At 44.0% G+C, this 11,720-nt stretch overlaps 1 protein-coding gene and 1 pseudogene across 1 annotated transcript in view; one reads left to right on the top strand and one right to left on the bottom strand.

Moving 5' to 3' along the window:
- LOC117869997 (zinc finger protein 883-like) overlaps positions 1-11,720 on the top strand; it is a 929,932-nt gene that overhangs the window by 764,959 nt on the left and 153,253 nt on the right. The gene's annotated exons all lie outside the window — the stretch shown is intronic.
- Positions 3,702-11,720, bottom strand: part of LOC117870014 — a 30,277-nt pseudogene continuing 22,258 nt past the window's right edge.

Genomic DNA, 11,720 nt, shown 5'->3' with positions numbered 1-11,720 from the left:
GGGGGGGGGGGGGGGGGGGGGGGGGGGGGGGGGGAGTAGGGCACAATTTTATATTAATAAGGAAATATTTTATAAATTTTAATAAAATAAACATTATTGAAGAAAATCATTTGTACAACTATCAAAACATGAATTATTTTCCTAATATGAAAGTGAAAATCAGCTAATTAATATATAATTTTGTTATTATTTATGTAGTCATGGAAAGTAAATAATACATGGAAGAAATGAAAGGGTTCTTTTTAAGTGGCTTTTTTTTTAGTCATCCCTGCTGGGGCCCCGTCGAAACTGTTCGAATTGGGCCCCGCACTTCCTAAAGCCAGCCCTGCTGGGGTGGTTCCCAGATTTCTCCCTGCTTCTTCCCAGCAGAGGAACATCATGGAGAGGGGGAAGTGATGACACACAGATACAGCTCCCGCCCCCCCCCCCAACATTCCTCCATGGCTCCATAGAGGATTCAGGGGGAATGAGGAGCAACACTAAGTGCTCTATGCGTTCTGGTCACTTTCCCCACCTGTGCTGTGCTGTGAGGCAAGCATCAGAAGCTACTGCTCTCTGCCCTGCCCTTATGCAGCCCGGGTGAGGAAAGTGACCTGGATGCAGGGATCTCTGATGTCGCTCCTCCCTGCCCCCCCAGAGCTCCCAAGGCGTGCACAGAGGAGCAGCTTTCCAGGGAGCAGGCAGCAATGCCAGCTGCTCCATGCACACAGGTCAGTGTCCCCATGTGGGTGCAGGAGGGGCGCAGGGGTTGGGGTGAAGGAGGTGTAGGAGGGGGGCAGTGGCTGGGAGCACAGGAGGGGAGTGCAGGAGTTAAGGGCAAAGCGGACACTGTAGGGGTTAGGGCACAGGAATGGGCAGGGGTTAGGGGTGAAGGAGGCACAAGGGTTGGGAGTGCAGGAACTAGGGGAAAAGGGGGAGTTGGGAGCCCACAGGGGCCAGGGGCAATGGGGATGTGCCAAACTGCAATTTTTGCCCAGGGTGCCATTTTCTCTAAGGCCGGTCCTGGTGGGGTGTTTCCCCATTGATAACATTTCTTGCCGGGAGGGGAGGAAGAGAAAAGAGGTGTTTTCTCTCTGTTTCTTTCCTCTCCATTTTTCCCCATTCCTTCAATTCCAGAATCCTCCCTTGTATTTCAGACTGGGATTAAAGGCAGCTCCAGACTTTCCCTTTCTCCCTTCTGGGAAATCAAGTTCAAGTTTTTACAGGGAGCTAAAGAAGCCTCAATGCTGCATCTGAATTAATGTCACATTTCCCACTTCTTGACAGAAAAAAATGTCATTTCGATCCCAGGTGAGTACACTTCAGTCATTCCTCAGCCTGATTCTTTCACCCTCATGCCTTAGGGCATTGCAACACTGTGTGGGCATTTCGTTTCCCTTCACAGTTTCATACAGAGACACAATTTCCTTTGCACAGAGCCATGAACAGCAAAACCTCCCTGTGTCTCTTGTCTGAGCCAGGACATTCAATTGTATTGAAACCTTCTCTCGTGCAGTGGCAATGGTCAGACAGAGGGGACGTGGCTACCTTCAGCCCTGACAGTGAGATATTTGCTCTCCTCTTTCTTCAAGCTGCTGTTGTTATTCCATAAAACATGAACCATGGAATAAAAGCTGAGTTTACTCCAGGGTGAGGAAAGAAAGGAGCCACCAACTCCCTGAAAAATCTTAGTGCCCCAGAGAAAAGCTGCCCGTTATTGATGTGCTGGAGATATGTTGGGAAAAGGGACTGTCTGAATTGCCAAGGCAGGGAATGAACAATCTATAACAGTGGCTCTCAAACTTTTGTACTGGTGACCCCTTTCACATAGCAAGCCTTTCAGTGCAACCCCCCCTTATAAATTAAAAACACTTTTTTATATATTTAACACCATTATAAATGCTGGATGCAAAGTGGGGGTTGGGGTAGAGGTTAACAACTCGCGACCCCCCATTTAATAACCTCACGACCCCCAGTTTGAGAACCCCTGATCTACAGCAACATTATTAACCACAAACACACTCTAATCATGCTCCAGCCAGTAGGAAAATAGGCAGGAATTCTCGCTGTTCAGCCATGGCCACGCTTACAGAGCTGCACAGCAGTGAGTGTGCTGTGGAAGCTGGTCTGAGCAAACAATTGGAAATGACCATTCAGTGAGAACAGAACCATAGTGTAGAAAAGCCCCTGTGTTAAGTGGTTATGGCTGACTGCTTAGGGAGATGGTCTAGAACACCATGGGCGTCTTTCTGTGGAAATTTGATTCTTGCCAGCTAGGCAAGGCTGGTGTGTGGTGTTTTTATGGCTGTACTTTCAGTGTCTGATCACCCACGGTGCCACAGGGAGCCAAGTCTAGACTTATTCAGAGGTTAAGGACAAGTCAACATTTCAAACACTGAGTCTACATTACTGCAGTTCAGTAATGGAGATGCTCTATGTCAGGGTTTCTCAAACTTCATTTCACTGCAACCCCCTTCTGCCAAATACCTTACTACATGGCCCTGGAAAGAGGGACCAAGCACCAAGCCCCTCCACACTGGTCGGGGGAGGAGGCCAAAGCCTGAGCCCCGCCGCAGTGGGGGGAGGGCTAAACCAAAGCTTGAGGGATTCAGCCCTGGGTGATGGGGCTCAGAATGTTGGCTTCCACTCCAGGCCCCAACAAGTCTAATGCCAGCCCTAGAGACCCCATTAAAACAGGGTCATGACTCACTTTGGGGTCCTGACTCAGTTTGAGAACCACTGCTCTAGGCTGAGGGGAGAGAGTTTTCCTGTCAGTGTAGTTAATCCACTTCCTTAAGAGGTGGCAGCTATGTCAGTGGGAGAAGCTATATGTGGGTGTGCAAGCTGTGGTGTTTACCACATTTAAGAAGTTTAATCAAACCCATTTTTAAAACCACTGTGGTCTGGGAATGGCAAAGGAGCTCAATGAAGCAGGGGCTGTACTTCAAAGTCCTGGAGATCACAATTTCATGCTACTGTTGTCATGGGGGTATAGCTCAGTGGTAGCGTGTTTAACTACAGATCAAGTGGTCCTTGATTCAAACCCAAGTGCCCTCTTATAAGCTTTTTTTTTTTTTTTTTTTTTTTTTTTTTAAGGAAAACATTTTCTTTTCCATTGTCCCTTATGTTCAGGAGCTCCACTATACAGGGATGCTTGAAATGAATGTAAACACTCAACATTTCACTGTCCAAATGCATAAAAACCTAGCAAACCAGTCCATCAGCTGAAATCAGTTCCAATCCTCCAAGTGTCTAGTTTATGTTTTCATCAATTAAACAAAGGTATAATATGAATGTACATTTGCAGATTCCCTCTTCTCCATGGGTTATGTTTTGCAGAACAACAAGAACCACATCCGTTGCAGTTCAGGAGTCTGATGAGAAAAGGCAACTTGGTGCAAGTCACCAGCACCTTGGCTCCTTCGCATTCAACCAGCAGCTGGGTCCCCAGGACAAGGAATGAGAAGAAGACAGTGGCTGTGAGCAGGAAAATAACCACCAAGAAGCTGGCTAAAGCTGTCAAGATCCCCAGGAAGGTCACCATGTCCATGTCTAGAATGTGGTTGTGGAGATTAATGGAAGGAGGAGGCACATGTCAGAGCCCTCGGGGGTCTCATGTCAGGGCCCTAATGGGGCTCTAGGTGATCGCTACTTCCCACCACCGCACACAGATGTAATGAGGTTGAGTAGTGTCCGCAAAAGAGAAACTAAACAACTAATTATTCCTCAAGAAAGGTTTTTAATGATTTACGAGTATAAAGGCAACACAGACAGAATAAGAAAAACAGAATTAAAGACCAGCATTGAGTGAGGATTAATACAAATGGCAAGTTATACTGGAGACAAGTACAAGTAATATGCATTAACTACCTATTCCTTTAAGTGCACATATAAAAGGTAAATAATATTGAAAATAGTTACAAGCACATGCAACGCTACTATTACTGATTGCCTAGCAACTTCACATGTACTGTAACCACCCTTAAATACAATTCTATATGCAATACTAATATAAATTAACTATATTTTACTAACTTTAACCTACCTATAACCTTATATAACAATTTATAAACTTGTATTGACTTTTATGATAAACTTGATGGTAACTTATACTGAAGACAGGCACAGCGACTTGCAAAGCTATTATGGTTTATAAACTACTAGCTTCACCTGCACTGTACCCACTTTCAGCTAGGCACAAAATATATACAGTTATTATATATTGATTAACTATTGACTAAAACATCTCTACCTCAATATAACGCTTTCCTCGGGAGCCAAAAAATCTTACCTCGTTATAGGTGAAACCGCATTATATTGAACTTGCTTTGATCCACCGGAGTGCGCAACCCTGCCCCCCCCGGAGCACTGCTTTACTGCGTTATATCCGAATTCGTGTTATATTGGGTGGCATTATATCGAGGTAGCGGTGTACTATTTTTAAAGAACATAAACAATTTACTAATATAATTAAACTATAATATTAATACAGATTTAAGATTAACTAGCTCGAGCACAACCAGACGTTTTCACTCCGAAACCTTACCCTGCATTCTTCCAAAGATACATTACCTTCAGTTGACCGTTTCCTGCACTGGCCAGGCACAGATAGTCGGTGAAGCACAAGCCCCTTTGGTTCAGGGGGTGTATGTGAGCCTGACAAAGAGTGATCTCTTTTAGGTCAACACATACACACACATACTTGCATCTTTGAACCCTTTTTATATGGTATTTGCTGGCCGTGTTATAAAACAAGTCAACCAAGGAAGGTGGACAAATGTTTCAGTGTGGTATTTGCGGTTGTTTTGAACTTAAGAACTGTGCAACTGTGCTTAGCTCATCTCTTTCTCTATGCGGCTAATTGTGGTCAATTTGCTAGATGCAAAAATGCTCAAGTAGCTTAAAGAGGTATTTGGATGCAGACCATAGTAACCACAAGTCTATCTATCTTTACAGAGTTTCCTTTTTAGTCTATAAAACTTCCTAGAAAGATTTTGCTTATGCTTGCAGGATTCAACTGTATTCACTTATTGCAAGTTCCGGAAGGTTGAGGCCTAACGGTGCTTAGCCTGACATTACTTGACAAGACTTATGCACATTAATCACAGTTTAGACTAGGAAAAGTGATGAAGTTTAGGTCAGGTCAAGGGGAAAGCTAATGCCAACCACTGCACCTGGGCTGCATCTGCTCTACAACTATAATGGTCTTTTTACACCAAGATCACTAACTTGAGCAGCCAACGCCATGTACAGTCCTAGTGGATGTAAGGCACAGGTAGTTTTTGCCTCAGTGTAGCTTGTTGGGAATCAAACCTCTGTCTCCCACCTGGAGCGGATGAACATTCCTGGCTGGAGGGACACACACTCCTATGACTCAAAAGGAAAGGAGTTGATAGAAAAGATCAGAGGACTGACCCTAAAGAAGGTGAGATGCAAAAGGCAGAAGCAGGCAACTCATCTGGTGGACCTGAGAGACAACAGTGAAGATGATGCAAAAATCACTATGTGGGATTTAGCAAATGTGATTTAAAAAGAAAAAAAAAAAAAAAAAAAAATCTTTGCCCAGCCCTAATAAAGGCATGTGTTACAGTTCTCTCATGTGGATTTTCTGAAGTCTAATCAGGTGTGAGCTCTTTTTGAGGCATTTCCCACACTCCGAGAATCCATAAGGTTTCTCACCAGTGTGGATTCTCTGATGTATAATCAGGTCAGAGCTCCAATTGAAGCTTTTCCCACACATGTGAAGGGTGTCTCTCCTGCGTGGATTCGACAATGTGACATAAGTTGTGAGTCCTGACTAAAGCTTTTCCCACACTCAGAGCATGAGTAGGGCTTCTCTCCTATGTGGATTCTCTGATGCGTGATAAGGTTTGAGGTCTGATTGAAGCTTTACTTGCACTAAGAGCATGTGTAGGGCTTCTCTCCTGTGTGGATTAGCTGATGTGAGATGAGGCTTGAACTATCAATGAAGCTTTTCCCGCACTCAGAGCACGTGTAGGGCAGCTCTCTTGCGTGGATTCTCTGATGTGTGATAAGGGTTGAGTGCTGACTAAAACTTTTCCCGCACTCAGAGCATGTGTAGGGCTTCTCTCCTGTGTGGATTCTCTGATGTGTGATAAGAGTTGAGTGCTGCCCGAAGCTTTTCCCACACTCAGAGCATGTGTAGGGCTTCTCTCCTGTGTGGATTCTCTGATGCATGATAAGGTCTGAACGCTGACTAAACCTTTTCCCACACTCAGAGCATCCATAAGGTTTCTCACCCATGTGGATTCTCCTATGTTTGCTCAGGGTAGAGCTGTGATTAAAGCTTTTCCCACACTCAGGGCATGTGTAGGGTGTCTCTCCTGTGTGGATTCGCTGATGTGAGATGAGGCTTGAACTATCAATGAAGCTTTTCCTGCACTCAGAGCACGTGTAGGGCTTCTCTCCTGTATGGATTCTCTGATGTATGTTGAGGGCTGAATGATCACTGAAGCTTTTCCTGCACTCAGAGCACGTGTAGGGAGTGTCTCCTGTGTGGATTCTCTGATGTGTGATAAGGGTTGAGTGCTGACTGAAGCTTTTCCCACACTCAGAGCACGTGTAGGGCTTCTCTCCAGTGTGGATTCTCTGATGTCTGATAAGGGCAGAGCTACAACTGAAGCTTTTCCCGCACCCACGGCACGTGTAGCGTCTCCCTTCCAAGTTGATTCTGCCATGTGTTATAAGATCTGAGTGGCTACTGAAGTTTTCCTCGGGCATCGACTGAGTCTCACAGCCTTTTGCTTTTTCTGGGAGTGCACAACACCCGGAAACATTCCCTTTGGATCTTCCTGATAACGTTCCATGTGATTCTACTTGCTCAGCATCTTCCTGCTGGGGTTTCCCCTCCTCATTCTCACTCATCATCCCATCACCTGAATGGGAGACAAAGAGAATCCAGACATAGGTCACTCCCTGCGCCAGAAAGAAAAGAAATCTCAGAGAGAGGAATGGAAAACGGATGAACAAACCAAAATATGTGTGGGAGATATCAAACCTATCAGGAGCTGCTTTTCCGCACACCCTTCCCCATAGGAGAAAGGAAGGGATCAGTTTTGGTCCACATCTCACCAGAACACTCAGGAGAATGTGAGATCGGGGAGGGACCTGCCGCCAGTTGTCAGTCAGAATACGAGGGAAGTCATGAGTGACATCTGCCATCATGATTCCACATCTGCAGGGAACAATCCTGAACTTGGAGAGCTCACAGGGTCTTAGTAGGGCATTCCAAATGTTTCCTACATTCCCAAACAGTTTTTGAGTTGGTTTAACCAATTCCTCACCTGTGGAGGCAGCTCTCAGGAGCACTTCTTTCTCAGAGCCCTGGAGGTCTGGGACCCATGGCTCTACCCCTCGTTCCAGCTGCAAGATCACATCAGGTTTGGAAATTGGATACCCTACTGCAGGCAAAGAAAACAAGGGAGGTCAGTGGAATTTGTGGGATACTTGTCACAAAGAATATTCCATGGTTTTAACCCCAGTTCATTTTTAAGCAGTAACATTCCAAGGCCAGCTTCCTTGGCTCAAAGTGGCAGGAGAGTTATTATTATTATAAACCATATTCATTACCTTAGTGCCTAAGGACCAACTAACAGTGGGTCCCCATTGTGCTAGGCAAAGTACAAACAGAGAATAGTAGACGGCCAATGCCCTGAAGAATTTACAATCTAAATAGACAAGACAGACACAGAATGGGGGAAGGGGTAGAACCCACTGTTAGAATAGAGATATTCAGGCCTGTCTGTAAAGCCTATACTTTAAGAACTTAGGTGTATTTTTATCACTTTGTCTTTATACCCCTGTAACTAGATAAGAATCAAAATCACAGTCTGCCTTTGTCTGGGCCTTCTCTCACTAAGAGAGTCTGAGGCCTTGTTCTTAGGCTAAGGCCTTTGGCTAAGCAGCAAGAGCAGCCATAAGCTGGGAAGTGAATGGTCACGTCCTCACATCCCAAACCAGTCACACTGAAATAAGGTGCTATTGGGCTGTTAGGAAGATGATCCTGTCCGTATAACGCCCATCACCACCAGATAAAGAAACAGATCTTAAGATAGTTAAAGAAAACTTAGTTTGATAGCATCCTGTTGTAGCCCTCAGGTTTAATCAGCTTATTTGCATAGATATATCTTTTCTTATAAATTTGAGTATTTGATGTAATAGGTTTATAGATTTATATTAAAAATAAGTTTGGCTGTAATGCAAGAGACCTACAGGCTAAAACCCTGTATGTTAAGCTAAGGCAAAGTTAGCATATATATATTGGGACCTTTACCCAGAAAAGTAAAGATGACCCAAATAGATAAAACACCCATGCAGATGTATAGAGACCTTTACCTAACCCAATACACAATGCAGGATGGCAAAGGGCATTTTTCAAAGTTGTACCCACAGACGTAACAAGTACACCACAAGTGCGTACATACCTGTCATCCATACGCACATACATACTAGCCGATGGGGTAAGTGTACCCTAACATTTCTGTGGGGGAAGGATGAAATTTGGGCATAAGAGGAAGGATTTCTGACCAATGCTCTATAAAAAGATGATTCATCTTGCCATTTTAGAGGCAATCTACTCTTCATTGTCTCCATCTTCAAAAATGTATCAATGCTCCCCATCTACGACAGCTATTAACTATTACTAGGCCACACTTCATTTCTTTTCAAACTTTAAGTTTTAAGGGGACTAGGCTAAGCTTGGTTTCCCTACGCTTTGTTTCAGTTTAAGGTTTATTAAGTTAAGTTAGAGAGTAAACAGCTTTAACAGCTCTTTGCATCAGTTTCCTCTGCTAGAGGTGTGAAGCCAGAACCGCCAGAGGTGGGTTCTTGTATCTTTCAACACCAGGTTATTAAAACAGAGTGTGAGTATTAATCAAAGTTTGCAGCACATAATATTGTATTATCATATGTATCTCTTAAATAACAGTAGTACAATTGCAACTCTGTAATTCTAACTGTTTTACCATCTGCTTACTATTTCATTGATTTTAATAAAAGATCTTTATGACTATATCTATCTAAGTGTGAGCTTCCTGTCATACCCCCGAAGGTTCTTTTATAACATCTGTGAAGCCTGATTCAGGACAAACTTTTATCTTCTGCTCAAACAAACTGCGAGCCTAAACCCATGCTAATTAATATCAATAATAATTATTATTATCAATTAATTAAAAAATAAATAAATAAAAATACATTAAGTGGATCAATTAAATCAACATTACTAACACACCCCAAATCAGGCTACACTGTCTGGCAAGAAATCACTTATCAATGGTTGTGAAACACTCATTTCTGTATTGTTTTATCTTTATGGCCACCACTTTTACATTGTTAATCAGTTTGGTTCTCTAATTGTTTCTGTCTGGTGTATAATTAATTTTGCTAGGTGTAAGTTAATTAGGATAGTCAGATATAATTAGTTAGAGAATTATGTTACACTATGTTAGAATTGATTAGTTAAATTTCAGCATAATGATTGGCTAAGGTATAGCTGAGAATATTACTATATAAATGGAGTCAAACAGGAAAGGGAAGAGAAATTGGAATCATAGAATCATAGATTCTATGAATCATAGAATGTCAGGGTTGGAAGAGACCTCAGGAGGTCATCTAGTCCAACCCACTGCTCAAAGCAGGAAAAATCTCCAACTAAATCATCCTAGCCAGTGCTTTGTCAAGCCTGACCATAAAATCCTGTAAGGAAGGAGCTTCCACCACCTCCCTAGGTAACCCATTCCAGTGCTTTACCACCCTCTTAGTGAAAAAGTTTTTCCTAATATCCAACCTAAACCTCCCCGACTGCAACTTGAGTCCATTACTCCTTGTTCTGTCATCTGCTACCACTGAGAACAGTCTAGAGATCCATCCTCTTTGGAAACCCCCTTCAAGTGGTTAAAACCAGCTATCAAATCCCCCCTTACTCTTCTTTTCTGCAGACTAAATAATCCCAGTTCCCTCAACCTCTCCTCATAAGTCATGTGTTCCAGTTCCCTAGTCATTTTTGTTGCCCTCCGCTGGACGCTTTCCAATTTATCCACATCCTTCTTGTAGTGTGGGGCCCAAAACTGGACACAATACTTCAGATGAGGCCTCACCAATGTTGAATGTTTGTTAAAAGGGGTGGGAAATGGGAAAAGGGAACAGGGATACAGGCAAGCCTCGGTGACATCAAAGCTGAGAAGGGGGACACAGAGTAAACGCTTTGTGGCATCAGAGCTGGGAAAGGAACACTGGGGAACAGACTGTATCGGCGTATAGAGATAAGCCTGACCGTTGTGAAAAGCTTCAGAATACGTAATCTTGTAGGTGTAAAAATTGTACAGGCTATACTACCACCCTGTGACATCATCAACAAAGTGGCCATTTGTGCCTGGGTAGGGGCCCTGCTATGGGAGAGAGGAATGCAGTAAGGACTCAGGATCAGTGGCTGGGTCGCTGTGCATAGAGATGGGTAGGGGGGTAATGAGTGGGAGCGGGAGGTCAAGGGTAAAAATAATAATATTTGGGGGAAAATTTATAATGAAGTGAAACTGAACAGAAATACAACTGGATTGTAGGCTTTAAAGCAACAAGGGTTGGGTAGGGATTTGGGGTTAAAGTCTGGGATCCCCCACAGCTGTAGATCCCCAAACCTCTTCTCCCTCCCACTGACCCACCCAGCCCACTTTCTGGGTGCCCTTCCTCCACACTCCCCTCCCCTTCTACCCATTACTCTCAGCTATCACCACCTCCCGGTACCTTGGCAGCTTCTTGTATTCTCTCCTCATCTCTACCTCATCCCTCCCTGCTGCTTCTTAGCTCTCATCCTGAACACACCCTCCCCATGTCCTCACACACCAGAATTATCTACGCCCCTGCTTCTCCTCCCCTCCCACGGCTCTCTTATCCCTTCACCCGTGGGGGTCGTGAATGGCAACATTATACGCTCTCCTATCAAAAGAAGAGCTCATCTGGCTGTCACACAACCCATGCATGAGTCATACAGCTATTTACTCAATTTAGAATTCTACAGATGGCATATTTTCCTGTTAAAATGAGGAAAAGGCATGAAAGCTACAGTTATTAATGTAGTTATTAATGTAGCCAATAAGGATACATTAAATACAATTTTAAAATGACTGATGGCACCAGAAAGGCACATGTCCAAAAATTATTCTAGTGGGTGGGACATAAGGCAAAAAAAGGAGGGCAAGGAAACTTGTCCAAACTTGTATTATGAATAAAGGTATAAAGTTATTACTACTCAGGTTCTTTAGAGACAGCTTCTAATAACCAAGGGGACAGGACTCCTTACCCAGAAAGGTTTCAGAGTAGCAGCCGTGTTAGTCTGTATATGCATCCGAAGAAGTGGGCTGTAGTCCACAAAAGCTTATGCTCTAATAAATTTGTTAGTCTCTAAGGTGCCACAAGTACTCCTGTTCTTCTTCTTACCCAGAAAGACCACCATCTCATAGTTCTCCTGCATGACATCCCTGTACAGGGCTCTCTGAGTGGGGTCCAGCAGAGCTCCTTCTTCCCTGGTGAAATACAGAGCCACCTCCTCGAAAGTCACCAGCCCCTGAACGAGAAAGAGTCCAACACTCAGTACCTGCTGCCCCACTCACAACCCCACTATTCACGGAACAGCAGCACCAGGTAAATGGAAGCTCCGGGAGGCACATGTTAACAGAGTCCCACTTCACCTTCCTTAGAGCAGCCAGGAGGCATCAGACGGTGGAAAG

This window comes from Trachemys scripta, chromosome 25, assembly GCF_013100865.1.
Source record: "Trachemys scripta elegans isolate TJP31775 chromosome 25, CAS_Tse_1.0, whole genome shotgun sequence".
NCBI classification, from domain to species: domain Eukaryota; kingdom Metazoa; phylum Chordata; order Testudines; family Emydidae; genus Trachemys; species Trachemys scripta.
Note: the sequence above shows the minus strand (reverse complement) of the source record. Positions and strands in the feature narration are given on the sequence as shown.